At 43.4% G+C, this 17,940-nt stretch overlaps 1 protein-coding gene and 1 pseudogene across 10 annotated transcripts in view; both read left to right on the top strand.

The window, feature by feature from the left end:
• The window catches only part of Ebf4 (EBF family member 4), a 70,923-nt gene that overhangs the window by 27,803 nt on the left and 25,180 nt on the right, over positions 1-17,940 (top strand). The gene's annotated exons all lie outside the window — the stretch shown is intronic.
• LOC110553282 (ATP synthase subunit g, mitochondrial-like) lies at positions 12,624-13,038 on the top strand (annotated as a pseudogene).

Raw genomic sequence — 17,940 nt, 5'->3', positions numbered from 1 at the left:
TAGGGAACCCACTACCTTTTTCTTTAGTAATACAGTCATTTAAAGTTATGCTACTTACTTAGAATACTTTTCCAGGGACTGGGCTCAATTTTTATTATGATTTTTCTTTTATTACAGAGACATTAGAAGCATGTTTCCTTATTCTTTATTTTAAAAATAGTTTTACTTAAGCCAGGTGGTGGTAGCATACACCATTAATCCCAGCATTCAGGAGGCAGAGGCAGGCAGATCTCTGTGAGTTTGAGGCCAACCTGATCTACAGAGCAAGTTCCACGACAGCCAAGACTACACAGAGAAACCCTGTCTCGAAAAGCCAAAAAAAAAAAATAGTTTTACTTAGAAATGATAAATAATAAATGCTTATGTTGTATGCAACTCACCAAATACAGCAGGTCTGTGATCCTAAATCCCAACACTCAGGAAACTGAGGCAGGAGGATTGCCTCAAGTTCAAAGCCTGTCTAGGAGAATAATATGTGCTCTTCTTCATCAACTCTATTTCACTTGCCTCAAGTTTTTGAGATTTACCCACATTATGGCATGTGTCAGTAGTTCAATTTCTTTACATTGAGTCATACTCCATCATATGAATTTGACAAATTTTTTGTCCATTCATCACTTGGTAGACACTTGAGTTGTTTCCAGTTTGGGGATAGTACAAATCAAATTTAATAAACGTTTCGTTTGCACGCAACTCTTTATAAGGACAAACGTTTCTGTTTCTCTGGGGTAAAATGCCTAACAGTGGGATGGATGGGTGTCCCAGGGCACTTGTGTGCTTGGTGTTGAAGGCAGCAGTCCGTCTCCGAAGTGCCTGTACCATTTTACGTTTCTATCACCGTGTTTGATCGTCACTGATCCTCTGCATTCCCACTAACGCTTGGAAAGATCTAGTTTCAGATGTAGCTGTTCTAATACGTATGTAGTAGAATCTCACTGTGCTTTTAATTCGTGTGTCCCTAAGTGCTGGTGGCTCCGACCTCTTCATGTGCTTATCTGCCGTCCCCGCAGGGTCTTGATAAGTTGCTGTTCAAATCCTCGCCACCGCCGTCCTTTTCAACCCGGCAGATTCTTTTCTTAGTACTGGGTCAGGGCAGCTCTCCCGCCACTGTAGCCAGGTGCCTCAGGAGATAGGTGCTTGCCAAATGTTTCCTCCCAGTCAGGGTTTGTGAATTTCATCTCATAGCGATGCCTTTTGAGAACAGACGTTTTGTTTACTTGGAGGAAGTTTAATACATGTTTGCTTTTTTCTTTTGTGGCTTGTGTGTTTGTTGTCCTAGCTGACATCCTCTGTATGTTATGGGTTTGGGTTTTATGCTTAAGTCCATGATCCATTTAAGTTAATTTTTTAAAGAATTATTTATTTACATTGTATGTATATGAGTGTTTTGACTACCTGTATATAAGTGTGCCACGTGCATGCCTGGTGGCCAAGGAGGCATCGGATCCCCTGAAACTGGAGTTACAGATGGCTGTGAGCTGCCACATGGTGCCTGCTGAAACAGAGCTGGGTCGGCAGCAGTGAGTCTGTGCTCTCAGCACTGAGCCAGCTCTCCAGCCTCGGTCTGGAATGCTGGAAGTAGATCCTGGGAAGTTCTGGACCACTGAGCTACACCCCCAGCCCCTAAGTGAATTTTTGTAGATGATAGGAGGCCTTGGTTCAAAATGATTTTGGTTGCTTGGTAGGGTGGGTTAAGTTTTTTGGGTTTTGTTGTTTTTCTTCTTTTTGTTGTTGTTATTGCATCCTCTTTTTCTTTTTGTTGTTGTTTTCTCCACCCAGGAGATATTCAGTTGCTACAGAACTATTTATTTAAAAGACTCTCCTTGCTCTGTTACATTGACTTTGCTCTCTGTTAAAAACCAAAGCATCATTTCCATATGTTTTGGCTTATTTCGGGACTCTTGTTTGTCCTAGTGATCCACTACTATTCACTTCTATACCAGTATCACACTCTTTTGATTACTGCTCCTTTTTTTGTTTTGTTTTGTTTTGTTTTTGAGACAGGTTTCTCTGTGTAGCCCTGGCTGTCCTGGACTTGCTTTGTAGACCAGGCTGGCCTCAAACTCACAGAGACGTGCCTGCCTCTGCCTCCCTGAGTGCTGGGATTACAGGTGTGTGACACTGTGATGCCCAGCTTACTGCTGCTTAATAATTCTTGTTGTTTTTGTTCTTTGAGACAAGGTCTCACTACATAGCCTGGCTGACCTGAAGTGTAGACAAGACTGGCTTGAAACTCAAACTGATCTTCCCGCCTTTGTTTCACAAGTGTGAGCCACCACGTCTGCCATAGATATATATAACATATATGTTAACTTATTTATTTAGTTAATTTTGAGCTAGAGTCTCATGGATTCCAGGCTAGCTGTGACTTCCCAGTGGACCCAAAGATGACTCTGGACTCCTGATCCCCCTTCCTCTACCCCCCAAACGCTGGGATCACAGGTGTGTACCACCACACCTGCTTATACAGTGTTGAGGATCAAATCCAGAGTGTCATGCATGCCAGGCAAGCACCGTGCCAACGGAGCTCCATCCCCAGCCCATAATCCTTGCAACTGGGGAATGTAAGCCCTCCAACTTTGTCCTTCACATATTTTAAAATAATTTTTATTACTTTATTTATGTGTGTCTGCATACACATGCAAACCATGGTTTACTTGTGGAAGCCAAACCACTTGGGGAATCAGCTCTCTGCTTCCTCTCTGTGGGTCCCAGGGATTTAAATCAAGTCATCAGGCTTGGTGGCAAGCCCCTTTACCCACTGACCCATCTTGCCAGCCTTTGTCTTCATGTTCCCAGTTGTTTGGCTGGTCTCCATTTTTTTATATTTCTGTATGAACTTGTGAATCAGTTTACCGATTACTATTATTTTTTATTACGTGTGTGTGTGTTGTGTGTGTGTGTCTTTAGATGGATTCCAGGGGTTGGAGGTAAGCCTCTGGCTTGCACAGCAAGCACCTTTGCCCACAAAGCCGTCTACACAGTCCTGACTTATCTTTCTCTCTTCCCAAGAGAAAAAGGCCCAGTGATTTGATTGTAATTACATTGGATTTCTGGATCATGTTGGGGAAAATTAATATCTTGACAATAAAGAGTTTTCTAGTGTATCCACAGTGATATTTCCTCATTTATTTACATCTTCTTTACTCTCGGCAATATTTGCAGTTTTCGGTATAGATATTTTACATCCATTGTTTAGATTTGTTTTTACGTTATTATTTTCATGTACTATGAATATTGCTTTAATATCAGTTTCCAGATGTTCTAAATACAAATGACTTTTGCCTGCTGCTTTAATAATCTACAGCTTTACCAAATTCACTCATTTAGTTCTAATAGCCTTTGAAAGAGTCCATCTGATTTCTTCATGGAAAATCCTCCCATTTGAAAACAAAGTCAATGTATTACTTTCTAATTTAGATACTTTTGGCTTATCTTTTTTTTTCTGTCTGAATATTCTGACTATATTTCCAAAAATAAAGTAGTGGTGAGAATGGGTATGTATTGATCTTGGGTGGCGAACATTTGGAATTTCACTTATATATATTACATTAATTGTAAGTTTTTCATAAACGTCTTTTATCAAGTTGAAGGAGTCCCCACTGTTCTTAGTAACTGAGCATTTTTATGAATGAAGAGTGAGTGTTGGGTCAATGAAATGATCGACAGGTAAAAGTGCTTGATGACCCGAGTTTGGTCTCTGAAACCTGTATGGTGGAAGGAGAGAGCCACAGGTTGTCCTCTGACCTCTACGTGTGCCCTGTGACATGCACACAGCCCCATCTAAAAATATAATAAAAAATTAAAAAAGGAAAGTTTGTTAGGGTTGGGCACGGTGGCACACACCTGTACTCCTGCCACCTAGGAGGCAGGAGGGTCCCTGCGAGTCTGAGACCAGCCTGGTCTACACAGTGACCTCAGGCCAGCAGGGGCAAAGAGACGTTCTCCTTCAAAAAGGTCAAAACATACGAATGGATATTAGATTTTGTCAAATCCCTTTTCTGCATCTGTTAAGAGGACCTTCAGTTCTTAAGATTAAAAAAATTACATGTATGTAAATATGCCTGCTTGAATTTATATGTAACATGTATGTGCAGGTGCCCGGGGTGGCCAGCAGGCATCAGATCCTCTGGAACTGGAGTTGCAGGCAGTTAGTAACCACCTGATGGGGATGCCAGGATCTGAACCTGGGTCCTCTGCAAAAGCAATACATGCTTGTAACCTCTGAGCCATCTCTCCAGCCCCAATCACAGACTTAAAATCTTTGCTTTAGTACACTAAACTACATTATATGGGTTTCTAACATTAAACTAATCCCACATTTTGTCCAATATAATCTATTTGTATGATGAAAATATGTATCATTTTAATATGCTGTTGGATTCAATTTAATAAAAATCCGTTTAGACTATTTAATTTAAAATTTTTTCAGCATTCTTTTTATTTACGTGTATGTGTGTCTGCTATGCGTGTGTGAGTGTCAGTGGAGAACAGAAGAGGGCATTAGATCCCCCAGAGCTGAGGTTAATTTCAGGTAGTTGTGAGCCCCAGACATGGGTTCTAGGAATGAACTCAAATCCTATGAAGGAGCAGCAAGTACGCTCAGCAGCCGAGCCATCTCTAAAGCCCCATTCATTTGTGTGCTTCTTTCTTTGTTTGGAGATGGTCTCATGTAGTTCAGGCTGGCCCTAAACTCTTCAAGTAACCAAAGATGAACTTGAACTCCCGATCATCCTGCCTTCACCTCCCATGTGCGGGGTTTACAGGTGTGTGCCACTGAGCCCAGACAATGTGGTGTGTTTGGGATTGAACCCAGGGTTTCACTCTGCCAACTGAGCTACGTCCCCGGCCCTGCTGATAGTTCTACATCTGTCTTCATGATCGATACTTACATTTTTTTCTTGTAATTTATTTGCTTGTTTTTATATCAGGGTAATATTTGAATATCATTATGAATATTTGCTATCTTTTGGGTTAGTTGGGAAGTACTTCTCCTTTTTTGGTTTTTAAAAGCAAATTTTGCACTTATCAATGTGCATGTGTGTCTGTGTATGCACGTGTTCATGTGTGTGTATAAATGGCATAAATGGAAGCCAGAGAATAGCTTGTCAGATTCAGTTCTTTCCATCTATGTAACCGAGTTGGTTTTTTTTCTGTGTCCTGGTTTCTGAAATAGCGACTCTGAGACTTTATTATTTATGAATAAGTAAGCTTTGGCTTGTTTCCGGACTAGCTCCTAACACATTACCCATTTATTCTACTGTATATGTGCTACGTGGCTGCTTACCTCTCCTTGGTGTGATGCGTCCCTCTTCCTCAGACTCCAGGACAGATCTCTCTCTGTCTATCCCAGAGCTCATCTCTCTCCACTGAAGCTCCCACCTCCTATTTCCTGCCTCAGCTAACAGGCCATCGGCTTTGTCTTGACAGGTGATGCTTCCATGCAGTACACAAGAGATTCTCTCTGTGCATCCACCATGCGGGTTCCAGGGATTAGACTCTGGCTGTTAGATTTGGCAGCAAGTACCCTTTCCTGCTGCGTTGCCTTGGAAGCCCATCCTCTTAAATTTTTGACAGAATTCCTATAGAACTGATATTACTTCTTCTGTAGACACTTGACAAAACTCACCAGTGTACCACCTAGGCAGAAGTTTTCTTTACTCTAATTAGCATGACAAGCAGGAACAGCAACAACCAGGACATGATGGCACAAGCCTGTAATGCCGTCCCTAGAGAAGCAAAGACAGGGGCATTCTGGGACTCTCCTGCCAGCCCAGCTAGCAGAAGCAGTGAGCTCCAAGTTCTAGCAAGAGACCCTGCCTCAAAAAATAAAGTGGCGAGTGATTAAGGCAAATGTCTGCTGTCAACCTTTAGCCTGCTGTCTTAGTTACCTTTCTGTCACTGTGACAAAACACCAAGTCTGCTTACAAAAGTTTGCCATTGAGCTTACTGTTTCAGAGGGTTAGAGTTCATGATGGCAGAGCAAAGGCCTGTTGACAGGAACAGCTGAGACCTTACATCTTGCTCTGAATGTTTGTGCGTGTGTTTATGAGAGAGAAAGAGAGAGAGTCTTTTGAAAACTTAAACCTTGCCCCAATGACACACCTTCTTCAACAAGGCCACACCTTTTAACCCTTTCCAAACAGTTCTACCACCTGGGGGCTAAGTATTCAAACACATGAGCCCATAGAAGGGGCTGGGGTGCCGTTCTCATTTAAACCACGACTTTCCTGGCCCCCATAGGCTCATGGTGGTGTCGTAATCCTAAACGCATGCAGTCCAGCTTCACAGGTCCCCATTGTCTTCCATTCTCAACACGGCTTTAAAACTCAAATCTCTTCTGAGACTGAAGGTAGCATCTTCATTGAAACCCTCTCTAAAATCAGAACACAATTTCATACTTCCAGCATACAAAAGCACAGAAACATGCATTACTATTCCAAAAGGGAGAAATCAGAATAATGAGGAAATACTGGACCAAAGCAAGACCAAATCCCAGCAGTGTGAACTCCAAATCCTGCAGCTCCATGTGTGATGTCAGGGCTTAGGTGGTTGCACCCTTCCAGCTCTGCTGTAACACGCTTCTCGCTCTTGGTATGGTTCCTCTCCTGTCTGCAGCTCTCCTTGGCAGCTCCAATACACTGGGGTCTCCAGTGCAACTCAGGCTTCGCTTTCATAGTGTCCCACAATCCCTTCTCAGGGCATTCATGCAGAGACTACCCTGCCGCCCCTTGCCTGTCCTCGGCAGCTCTCCTTCGCCTCAAAGGAAGATTCCTCAGCCCTTTACTAATGTATCCTTCTGACTGTAAAGTCACATGAATGACGCTGCCAAGTTAGTTGCCAGCCTGGGGTGGAACTTTGAATCACCTCTGCAGCAGCTTTCATTTGTTTTTGTTGTCGTTGTTGTTGTTTTGTTGCTGTTGTTGTTGTGTGAGCAGAAAATTCCCTAGGCCCTCTTCTTTCACAAACAGGAATTCAGCTGGGTAGGGTCTTGCTCTGAGGGTACCCTTCCCTTTATTTCATTTTGGATCAGGCCACACCTTAATCACCTTATCTCTTTCAGCACCAGCCTTGGCTCCAATTTCCTGGTACTCTTTTTCTCTTCAAACTATCTATTTTGTGCCAGGCGTGGTGGTACCTACCATTAAACCCAGCTCTCAGGAGGCAGAGACACGGCAGCAGGAACAATTGAGAGCTCTCATCTTGATCCACAAGCAGGAGGCAAGGAGCACACTAGGAAGGGCACACATCTTTGAATCCTCAAAGCCTGCCCCCGGAAATACACCTTCTCCAAGAAGGCCACACCTCTTAGTCCTTCCTAAGCAGTTCCACCAAGTGAGGACTAAGCCTATGAGCCTATGGGGGGGCATTTTTATTCAAGCCACCACACCTGCATGTGTACCTGCAAAGAAAACCATTTTTAAAAAAAAAAAAAAAAAAAACAACTTACCCATTTCTTTAGGAATGGCCTTTGGTAAATGGCATCTTTTAACAAATTCATTTCTTATAAATTGCTTAACTTGTTGATAGAAAGCACTTTATAATGTTCTCCTACTGTTCAGAGTAACATCAACTTTCTCGTGTCTGATGCTGGCACTTTGTGGCTTCTCTCTTTCTCTGGTAAGCAGTTTGACGACAGATTTGCCTCTGTTATTGCACACCAGCTTTGGGTGATTGCTCTATCTACCTTTTTATTATTTTTTAATTTCTTCCCCTAACCCTTCCCTCTGTCCCTCTCTCTTTGTGTATGTGTTTTTTTCCCCCAGGCAAGGCAAACTGAGCTCCTATCTTACTGATTTCTACTTTGCTATGTACTCTCTCTCATTTGCCTGCTTGTGTTTAACTTCCTGTGCTTTTTCCAGTTTCTTTTTTTCATTTTGCGTGTGTGGGTGTTTTGACTAGCAAGTGTATCTGCACACCACATGTACGCAGTTCCCAGAGAGGCCAGGAGAGGGTGTAGTGTCCCCCCGGGACTGGAGTTACAGATGGTTGTGAGTCAGCCTGTGGATGCTGGGAGTCAAACTGGGTCTTCTGGAAGAGCAGCCAGTGCTCTAAACCACTGAGCCCCATTTTTTCTGGTTTCTTAAGGTGGAAGCCAAGTCACTGATCTAAAGCCTTTTATTTTATGTAAAGAAGATTCTGAGTCAGGCATTTCTCCTTTTGTGACATACTACACATTCTGGCAAGTCTGTTTTCACTCTTATTCATGTTTAAATTTTGGTTTTATGGGGCTGGAGAGTTGGCTCAGTGCTTAAGATCGATGAATGCTTTTCCAGAGGAGCAGGTGTGTTTCGAAGCACCCACATGCCACAGCTGTCTGGGCACCAGGCTCATATATGCATGCAGGAAAACTATCACACACACAAGAGAAAAATAAATCTTTGAAACGTGTTTCTAATCTTCCCTTTGGAGATCTGTCTGACCCATCCATGTGTTATCTAAAAACACAGGAGCTGACAACATGACTCACAATGAATGGGTAAAGCCTGACAACTGAGTTCAACCCCTAACACACACAGGTGTCCTCTGGTCTCCACATGTTAACGTTGCATGTATGTGCACACACGCGCACAAGCGCACACACACACACTGTAATTTAAAAAATAAAATATAGGCTGAGCGGTGGTGGCACAGGCCTTTAATCCCTGCACTTGGGAGGCAGAGACAGGCGAATCTCTGAGTTGTGACCAGCCTGGTCGACACCTCAAAGTCCGCTTCATCACCAAGACCCGCCCGGCGCGGGTGGCCACTCAGGGAAGTTGCGTGCCTGGAGCTCCCTGCAGGGCGTGGGGCAGCTTGGCAGTCCGGTGGACAGCAGAGTCTTGTGAGCAGTTGTTTCAGCTTGGGTAACTGCTTGTGACTCCCATAAGCTTTGGGTGTCTGAGACTTGTGTGTTCTATTTCCCGGGGCTCTCTCTTCAGGAGAGACTCTTTCAACTCTGAGAAAATCGCTTCACACTGCCATGTAGCTCAGGCCAGCCTGGAACTCATGAAGGCTAGCCTTCATGTCTCAATCTTCCCACCTCAGCCCTTCAATTCCTGGAATAACAAGTGTGGGCCTTCCTGCCTGGCTAATTGAGGCTCTTTTTCTTCCTTTTAAAATTAGTTCACCTTTGTCTTCTTAATACAATTGTACTTTGTTAATTCAGTTGTTTTTTGTTTTTGTTTTTGGTGGGTTTTTTTTTTTGAGACAGAGTTTCTCTGTAACCTTGGCTGTCCTGGACTGGCTCTGTAGCTCAGGCTAGCCTTGAACTCACAGAGATCCACCTGCCTCTGCCTCCCCAAGTGCTGGGATTACAGGAGTGCACCACCATGCCTGGCTAGTTGTTTTTTTGTTTGTTTGTTTGTTTGTTTTAGTCTTTTAGAGCATACCTTACGGTGTTAGAACTTACTGGTTAGTTTTGGAGATAGGGTATTATGTCACATGGATTCTTTCTCCCCTCTTTTCTCCCTTAATATAGCTTCCTCTAACCTCATGATTGCCAGTCTACCCTCAAGACTACACACACACACACACACACACACACACACACACACTTACACATACTTGCACACTCACACATGTGAGACCAGACTCACACATGTGTGCACACATACTCACACATATGCACTCTCATGCACTTAAATCTAGATTCCACATGTGAAAGATCAATTATTTTAAGAGTAAAGTCATATAAAACAATACATTCACCCATTTACTTAGTATTTCCAGCGTATTTTCCAAACTGCTCTATGATTCCAGTGTTCACCTGCTATCACTTTCCTTGTGCCTGAAAGGCACCCTTTTATATCTCTTGTATTGATAAGCTTTCTTTCTTCCTTTCTTTTTTCTTTTTTGCTGGGTATAGAATTCTAGATCGATTGCTGGACTTTTGTGGTTGCTTTTCTTTTTGTTCGGGTGATTACAACTAAACCCAGGGCCTGTACAGACACAGAGGCCCTTTTCTAACTGGTATCCCGTCTCCCTTTGTTACACTGTATATGGTGTTCCTTTTCTTTTTGGCTGCTGTAGGGTTTCACCCTTCATCTTCAGCGGCGTGGCTGCAGCGTAGAGTGACGGAGCATTTCATGTTCCTATGCTTGGAGTGTGTTGATCTTTCTGGATCTCAGTTTAAAATTTTACATGTAATTAGAAAGGTTTGGTTTGGGTTTTGGTTGTTTCTGAGACAAGGTTTCTCTGTATAGCCCTGGCTCTCCTGGAATTCACTCTGTAGAACCAGGCTGGCCTCAACTCAGAGATCCACCTGCCTCCGCCTGGGGTTAAAGATGTTACACCACCACTGCCCAGCCTGAAAGGCATGGGCTTGCTATATTTGGGGGACATTTTTTTGTTGTTCAAATACTTTTCTGCTCTTTCACCTTCGTCGGGGAGTCTAACTGCTTGTAGATAGACATTTGTAGTTTTTCTGTGGTCCACTGATCCTTTTTATTTTTGAGATGTGCCGTATTATGTAGCAAATGCTAGTCGTGAACTCATGACCCTCCCTGCTTCAGCCTCCCAAGTACTGGGGTTATAGGCATACCTGTGCCTGCCTGTGCTTCCCCATCATTCGTGTGTGTGTGTGTGTGTGTGTGTGTGTGTGTGTGTGCCGCAGAGATAATGTGGCATTCTTGCTTCTGGATATGAAATGCAACTCTGTCTTTCACTGTGGGTAACTTTTGTGGCTCCCTGAAATCTTTACCCTCCCACCCCAGAGAACCTTACTTTTCCTGCTGCTAATTCTCCACCTACTGGAGGAATCCTTAGCCTGAATTCTACAAGATGTCTATGGACGCAGGCATAGAATTCTGGGTAAATTTGGATGAGAAAGTTGTATCTGTATTTTACACGAACTCTATCTTGGTACCTTTCACTAAATGTTAATATTTCCTTCAGTGAAGGGAATAAGCAACAGACACAGGAGCATTTGCACTATGGATAATTGTCTCCATAATAGTCACTTCTCTTCTATTATTATTATTATTATTATTATTATTATTATTATTATTATTTGTGTATAAAACATTCAGGAATTGGTTTTCTCTCTTCCCTGTGGGTTCAGGGGATCAAACTCAGGTTGCCAGGCTTGTGCAGCACCTCTACAAACTCTTGTCCACTGAGCCATCTTTCTGGCCCCAAAAGTATTCAGTTTTCATGTCATGGTATAGAGGGGCTTTGACTACTTAAACTTTCATACTCAATGTTGCTTCAAAATCATGATCATTATTATAACCATGTTAGATCTGCAATTAGTAAAGTATATATAGCCACATTAGCATGCCAGGAACTGATAACTACATTTATAATCCTGAGTATTTTGTCTTATACCAGAGGAAGCATTAGCCTGAGAACAGACCTGGGGGCGGAGGTCATGACACTAAGGTATTGAAAACTTAAGGAATTTAAGAGCTTCTGATTTAGAGCTACCCCCCACCCCATTCCTTTAAAAACATTTTATTCCTTCTTGCGTGCATTTCCATGACATCTTACAGCTAGGCGTCCTCAAGGTGTCCGGTTCTGGCTGATGGAAAGGCATTTCCCTTCTTCAATGAACTCTGGAAGAGCATCTGGTCCCTAGGTGTCCCCAGCAGCACCCAGCCCTGCTTCGGGCCCTGCGGTGAACTAGCCACCCCCCAACCTTTTGATAACCCGGACAGGTAGCAGCTGAGGACCAATTTCTTGTCCTTTACCTTTAGAGGACTCTTTCCAACTTCTCATAGTTGTTTGGAAGCTCAGCTGAACTGAGATAGGGGAGCTATGATGCCCTAAATCTTCTCACTTTCCATTGTAAAAACAAATAATGAGCTCAGAGCCATAAGCCTGTTTCACAGTTTGTTGCCAGGTAATGGGTCCGGAAACTGCTCTGTTGTGCCTAAATTTCAGTCCTCCAGGGAAACTAAGGCCCCTCCAAACAAAAATCCTTTTCACCTCGTGTAAGCATCAGTTGCTTTCGTTCATGAGCCAGCAACGGTCTCCCCGGAGGTCAAACCTGAGACAGATTTTCATGCTAGTGAAATGAAGCAGGAAGACCGTGAGCAAGGATATGGCTGAGCTGGAGTCAGCCTCGTTCTCCTGGGAGCTGTGGAGCGCTGCAGGAACCGGCCTTAGCATTTGGCAGCTTGTGAGAGCAGGGAAGTAAGAGGCTGTGGGCTAGATTTGTGGTAGGGGAATCGCCACTTCAAGGTGGAGTGGCTCCTTGTCTCTCTGGGGAACGTGCAGCTGGTTTTGAGCACACTGGCCAGAGTATTGATCCCTGGGGATATCATAGCGCCTTTCCACAAGCTCCGTGACTCCCTCAGAGTTCCGGAGGTCAGCTCAGAATGGAGGCCTTGGTAGAGCCAGGCTGCCTTGCTGTCTGTTAAAGGTCTAGGTGCCTGCCAGGACTGCTGTGGCTTCACTGCTGCTGCTTACACAGAACCCCTCTCCTCTCCTCTCCTCTCCTCTCCTCTCCTCTCCTCTCCTCTCCTCTCCTCTCCTCTCCTCTCCTCTCCTGTGGAACCTTCTTGTCACTGATGTAGGACCCAGTCAGGTGATTCAGGGCTGTTTCATCTCAAGATCTTTAATTTAATAACATCTATAGGGCTGGAGAGATGGCCCAACTATTAAAGGCTGAGCTCACAACCAAAACAAAACAAAAACAAACAAACAAAACCCAAAATATATAAAGATCCTTTTTCAAAATAGGGTCACCATGGCCAAGTTCATCCATAACTTTGTGGAGAAGGCTCCAGGGCTGATGACCGTGACTTACTTGAAGCCTCGACTGGCCCCGTTTTGGCAGTATGCCAAGGTTGAGCTGGTTCCCCCAACCCCTGCTGAAATCCCTACAGCTGTTCAGAGCATGAAAAAAAAAAAAAATCAAAGTGCTAAAACTGGTTGCTTTCAAACAGCTTACAGTTAAGGAAGCTGTGCTGAATGGTTTGGTGGCCACTGAGATGCGGTGTGGTTTTATCCAGGAGAGATCATAGGCAAACATGGCATCTTTGGCTATGATGTTTGAAGATCAGCCCTTAACATCCTTTATCTGAGTTCTTATTTGAGTGTTCTTGGACTATGTGTAAAGAGACTGCTATCTGAATAAAATACTAGCTGTCGGCAAAAAAAACAAAACAAGACAAAAAAAAATAGAATCCCATTTACAACATTTACACAAGTTGTGGTATAAGGTTATACTTTTGGGGAGACTGGATCAGTGCTAATGACATCTACACAAGAAATCCTTAGCCCAGTAAGTGTGCCAAGAGCAGGCCTGGAGGGTCTGTTAACCCCGAGGCCTCTAGTGAGACTCATGAACACAGGGCAGGCTAAACGCAGCTGGCTTGCTGTGTGAAACAAGATATTAGAAGCATACAGCCCCACTGGTGAGATGCTTGCTCTGTGCCCACCCTGTCTCAGCGTTCCCTCCCATCTGTCACCTCATGGCTACTTCTAGACTGTTCCATGTGAGAGAAATAAGTGCATGCGCCTCTACATCCGGGAGCTCTGCTGCAGTGGATGATGGGAATACATGCAGCATGACACCAGGTCATCCAGGACCAATGCTTGTTCGCCGCTCTCCCATAGACCAGCACCCTCATCCGCACAGATTAAGTAGGTTCCGATTGGCTGTCCGGTTTTTTATTAACCAACCAGAGATAACTGGGAAGGACTCTTTAAACAATGTTGACATAAGCAATTCCTCATAGAAATGACAATGTCCACGTCTGACTGCAACCAGATCTTGGGGCACAGAAGTCAGCATCTGAATACACAGTGCTCACGGCCACCCCCCACCCCCACCCCAACACCTAGGAGAGGAAAGGAATGTAGACAGCAGAGACAGTGAACAGTCCCTGTCTGGCCACTCTCACTTTTTCTTCCATGCACAAACTTCCCCTTTGTCCACTGCTACTAAATACCTCTCCCACGAGAGCCAGCCCCTGCAGGCCGTGGTCCCCTTTATAACGGGGAGCTGGGGCAGAACCCAGGTGTCCATCTGCTTGTAGTTTGATGGGCCTTGTGCTTCTGAGGCTATGAAGGCAAGTTCTTAGGAGCAGGCCTAAGACCAGGAGGATCACTTTCCACCTGCCTCTTCATCATTGGCAGTTTTGACATGGAAAAGATCTTTTTTTTTTTTTTCATGCTAGTTTTTACTCCCATCAACTCAGGTCTGTTGTGATATCTAGTTGGGGTTTTTGCTTGCCTTACTATGGTAAGCCCCGGAACACCTAGCTACGATATTGCAAATGAAATTGCAATGGTATATTTTTGACATGTAATTAACATACCAAAAATTAACTCTTTTAAATAAAATCATACACTCATCAGCACTATCTAAGTTTAGGATGGTTTTTATCACTCTTGTTGTAGTTTGATTTTGTTTTTTTGATTTTGGTTGTTGGGGGAGAGGTTTAACGCACCATACAATTTATAGTCATCATGAAGAGAAGTCAGGGCAGGAACTCAAGGCAGGAATCTGGAGGCAGGAACTGAAACAGAGGCCATGGAGGAACGCTGCTTACATGCTTGCTCTGTGGCTTGCTTGGTCTCCTTTCTTACACAGCTCAGGACCTGTCCAGGTCCTCTCATGTCAATCAACCAAGAAAAGGCTCCACACACATGCCTACATGGGAGGATGGTGGAGGTGATTTCTCAGCTGAGGTTCATCTTCCCAGGTACCTCCAGCTTGTGTCAGGTTGACAGGAACTAACCAGCATAACTCCTTGAACAAAACTGACACCCTTTAGCAGTCACACCTCATTCTCCCTGCCCCCAGCTCCTAGCAATCACTAATCTACACCCAGTGTCTGTGGGCTCCTTGTTCTGGATACTTCATGTAAACAGCGTCACCCAGTACATGAGTGCTGCTGCTGTTGTGTGTGTATGGTGTGTGTGTGTGTGTGTGTGTGTGTGTGTGGACATGCATGTCATAGTGTCTGTGCAGAGGTCAGGGGACAACTCTGTTGAGTTGTTTCTCTCCTTCCACTTTTATGTGGGTTCTCTTGGGATCAAACTCAAGTCCTCAGGCTTATGTGGCAATGCCTTTACCCACCATTTCGCCATCTTCAGTATATGGTGGTTTATGACCAGCTTCTTTTATTTGGAATAGTGTTTTCAAGTTTCATAGAGACTATGATTTACATTAGCATTTCATTTAATTTTTTGACAAATATAATTCCACTATAAAGTTCTATTTTTTTTAAATTTGTTCATTCATCTGTTCATAGATAACCAGGCTGTTTCTTCCTTGAGCTACTGTGAATTATGTTAATATGAAGCTTTGTGTCCTAGGTTTTGTGGATGAACTTAGAAGCTCAGGCCTACAATTCCAGCTACTTGTGAGGCCAAGTCAGGAGACTCACAAGTTCCAGGTCAATGTAGAGAGACCTCAGCTCCAAAATGCGAGCAAACTAAAAGGCTTTATGTACACAGTAAACTCATGTGGAGTTGCTGCATCGTAGGATAACTGTTTCATGTCTTGAAACATTGCCAAATTGACATCCAAAACAAGTACACCAGCTGTTACCTCAACACTAATGCATGATGGGTCTACTTTCTTACACCCTCATCGATATGCATTATTGTCTGAGTGTTTTCGATATTTATTTATTTTATAGGCCTTCATGTATGTTTGTGAAGCACATGCGGGCCTAGTGCTCCAAGAGGCCAGAAGAGGGAGTTACAGATAGTTGTGAGCCACCATGTGGGCGCTGGGAATTGAACTCAAGTCCTCTGCAAGAACAAGTGTTCTTAACCGCTGAGTCTCTCCAGCCTTTTCAGTTAATTTTTGTATAGGATGTGAAGTAAGAGTCCAAATTCCGTGTTGAGAGTTGTAAAGGATTGGTTTCTCTTTTTCTTTGAATATTTGGTGGAATTTAACACTAAAGCTATCTGGGCCTGAGATTTTTGCGTAAGGTTTTTAAAAGACCAATTCAAACTGTCATCATACGTCTGTTTTCCTGCTGAATCATTTGGAAGTTTTGCCACTTCATCTATGTTATCTGGTGTACAGTTGTCTGTAACATTCTCTCTCACAGTTCCTACTGCTGCAGGCTGGTTGTAATATCACCTTTTTAAATTATGATTTTGGCAGTTTCTTTCCTTGTCAGTCTAAGCATTTGTCACTTTTGTTACTTTTTTTCTTCCTTTCTTTTTATTTTTTATTGTTTTTATTTTATTTATGTATTTTTGTTTTTGTTTTTTTGAGACAGGGTTTCTTTCTCTGTGTGGCCTTGGCTGTCCTGGACTCACTTTGTAGACCAGGCTGGCGCTGAACTCACAGTGATCCACCTGCCTCTGCCTCCCTGAGTGCTGGGATTAAAGGTGTGCACTTCCACATCAGGCTTTGATACTCTTTTGAAATTTTTATTTATTTAAATTTACTGTTGGTGGTCAGGGCACATAAAGTCACTCTGCACGAGCAGAGGCCAGAAGATAACTTTGTGTAGTCCAGTCTCTCCTCCCACTTCTGTTGTTGTTGTTGCTAACATGTGCCTATATATTTTCTTCTCTGTGATTTTAAATAACCAAGTCCTACAGTACACAGAAAATAAAAACATGCTATAAGAAAGTGACCAAAGAAAGCATGGGTCTTACACCTTGCTAACCACCATAATTAGATTTTTGACTGAAATTCTTTGATAAGCATTAGCTGAAATATTTCTCTGTGTTACCAAATGAGAATGTACCTTTAAAAAAAAAAATCCGGGGGCTGGCGAGATGGCTCAGAGGTTAAGAGCATTGACTGCTCTTCTGAAGGTCCTGAGTTCAATTCCCAGCAACCACATGGTGGCTCACAGCCATCTATAATGAGAGCTGGTGCATAATGAGATCTGGTGTATACATAATAAAATTTAAAAAAAAAATCCTAGCCAGATGCAGTGGTGCACACCTGTACTCTGAGAGGCAGAGGCAGGTGGATCTCTGTGAGTTGGAGGCCAGCCTGGTCTACAAAGCAAGTCCAGGACAGCCAAGGCTACACAGAGAAACCCTGTATCAAACAAACAAACAAACAAACAAACATCCTGTAGCTGCAGCCTGAGTGGCGCCAGCCCCTATTCCTCATGACCACGTTCTAGCCTGCACGTTGGGAAGGAAGTGGTCAAAACTGCAGCTGTGTCAGAAGAGGGGATGGTGGCTTACGCTACCCAGGCATTGGAGGAACCTAAAAAGGAAAGGATGTTGAGGCCCATATCAAACATGCATCTAACAGAAGGGATGTTTCCACACAGCACTGCAGCACGCTCTCTCCTCCGTGTCTGCAGTAGTCATGTGACATGAGAAAGGACTGGCTTCTACTTGTCCAGGTCCAGAGGTCATTCTTCTGCTCCAAATGGTTAAAAGTTCTGGGGCGGGTGGGTGACTCTGGCCTCAGGCTCGTCTGCAGAGCGCCTTCTCCTGAGGAGCTGTCTCACCACCAGCCCTGTGCATCTTTAAGAAACAAAACCAAACACATCAACCAACTTGTATTTTCATAGTCTCTATTTTCTGTTCTTTATTTCGTTCATTTCTGCTCTAACCATTATTTCCTTTTTGTTGTTTACACTGGGTGTAGTTTCTGTTTTGCCAGTTTTTAAAGCTGGAGATTTGAGATGCCATCTTTATTTTTTTTTTTAACTATAGCTCATGTAGATTACATAAGTTTCATAAAATTTCACCTAAGCATTCCTCTAGAGACATCACACAAGTTTTAGTATGTTCTGCTTTCGTTTTGTTATCTAAAGGATTTTATAATTCTCTTCCGATCTCTTCCTTGACTCTGGTTATTTACAAATACATTATTTCACCTCAACGTTAGTCAATTTCCAAGCTTCCTTGTGTTACTAATGTCTGTATTTAATTCCATCGTGGACAGAGAATATCCTTTGTGAACTTTGGAAGGTGCTGATCCCTTGAAGTCTATGAGTGTGAGTGATGTTAAAAATGGCCTAAGATGAGCTGTGCTTTAAAAAAAAAAAAAAGTTCTGTGTGCCTTTGAGAAGA

This window comes from Meriones unguiculatus, chromosome 18, assembly GCF_030254825.1.
Source record: "Meriones unguiculatus strain TT.TT164.6M chromosome 18, Bangor_MerUng_6.1, whole genome shotgun sequence".
In the NCBI taxonomy this organism is placed as follows: Eukaryota; Metazoa; Chordata; class Mammalia; order Rodentia; family Muridae; genus Meriones; species Meriones unguiculatus.
The sequence above is the reverse complement of the archived record's forward strand: the minus strand, read 5'-3'. Positions and strand labels throughout refer to the sequence as shown.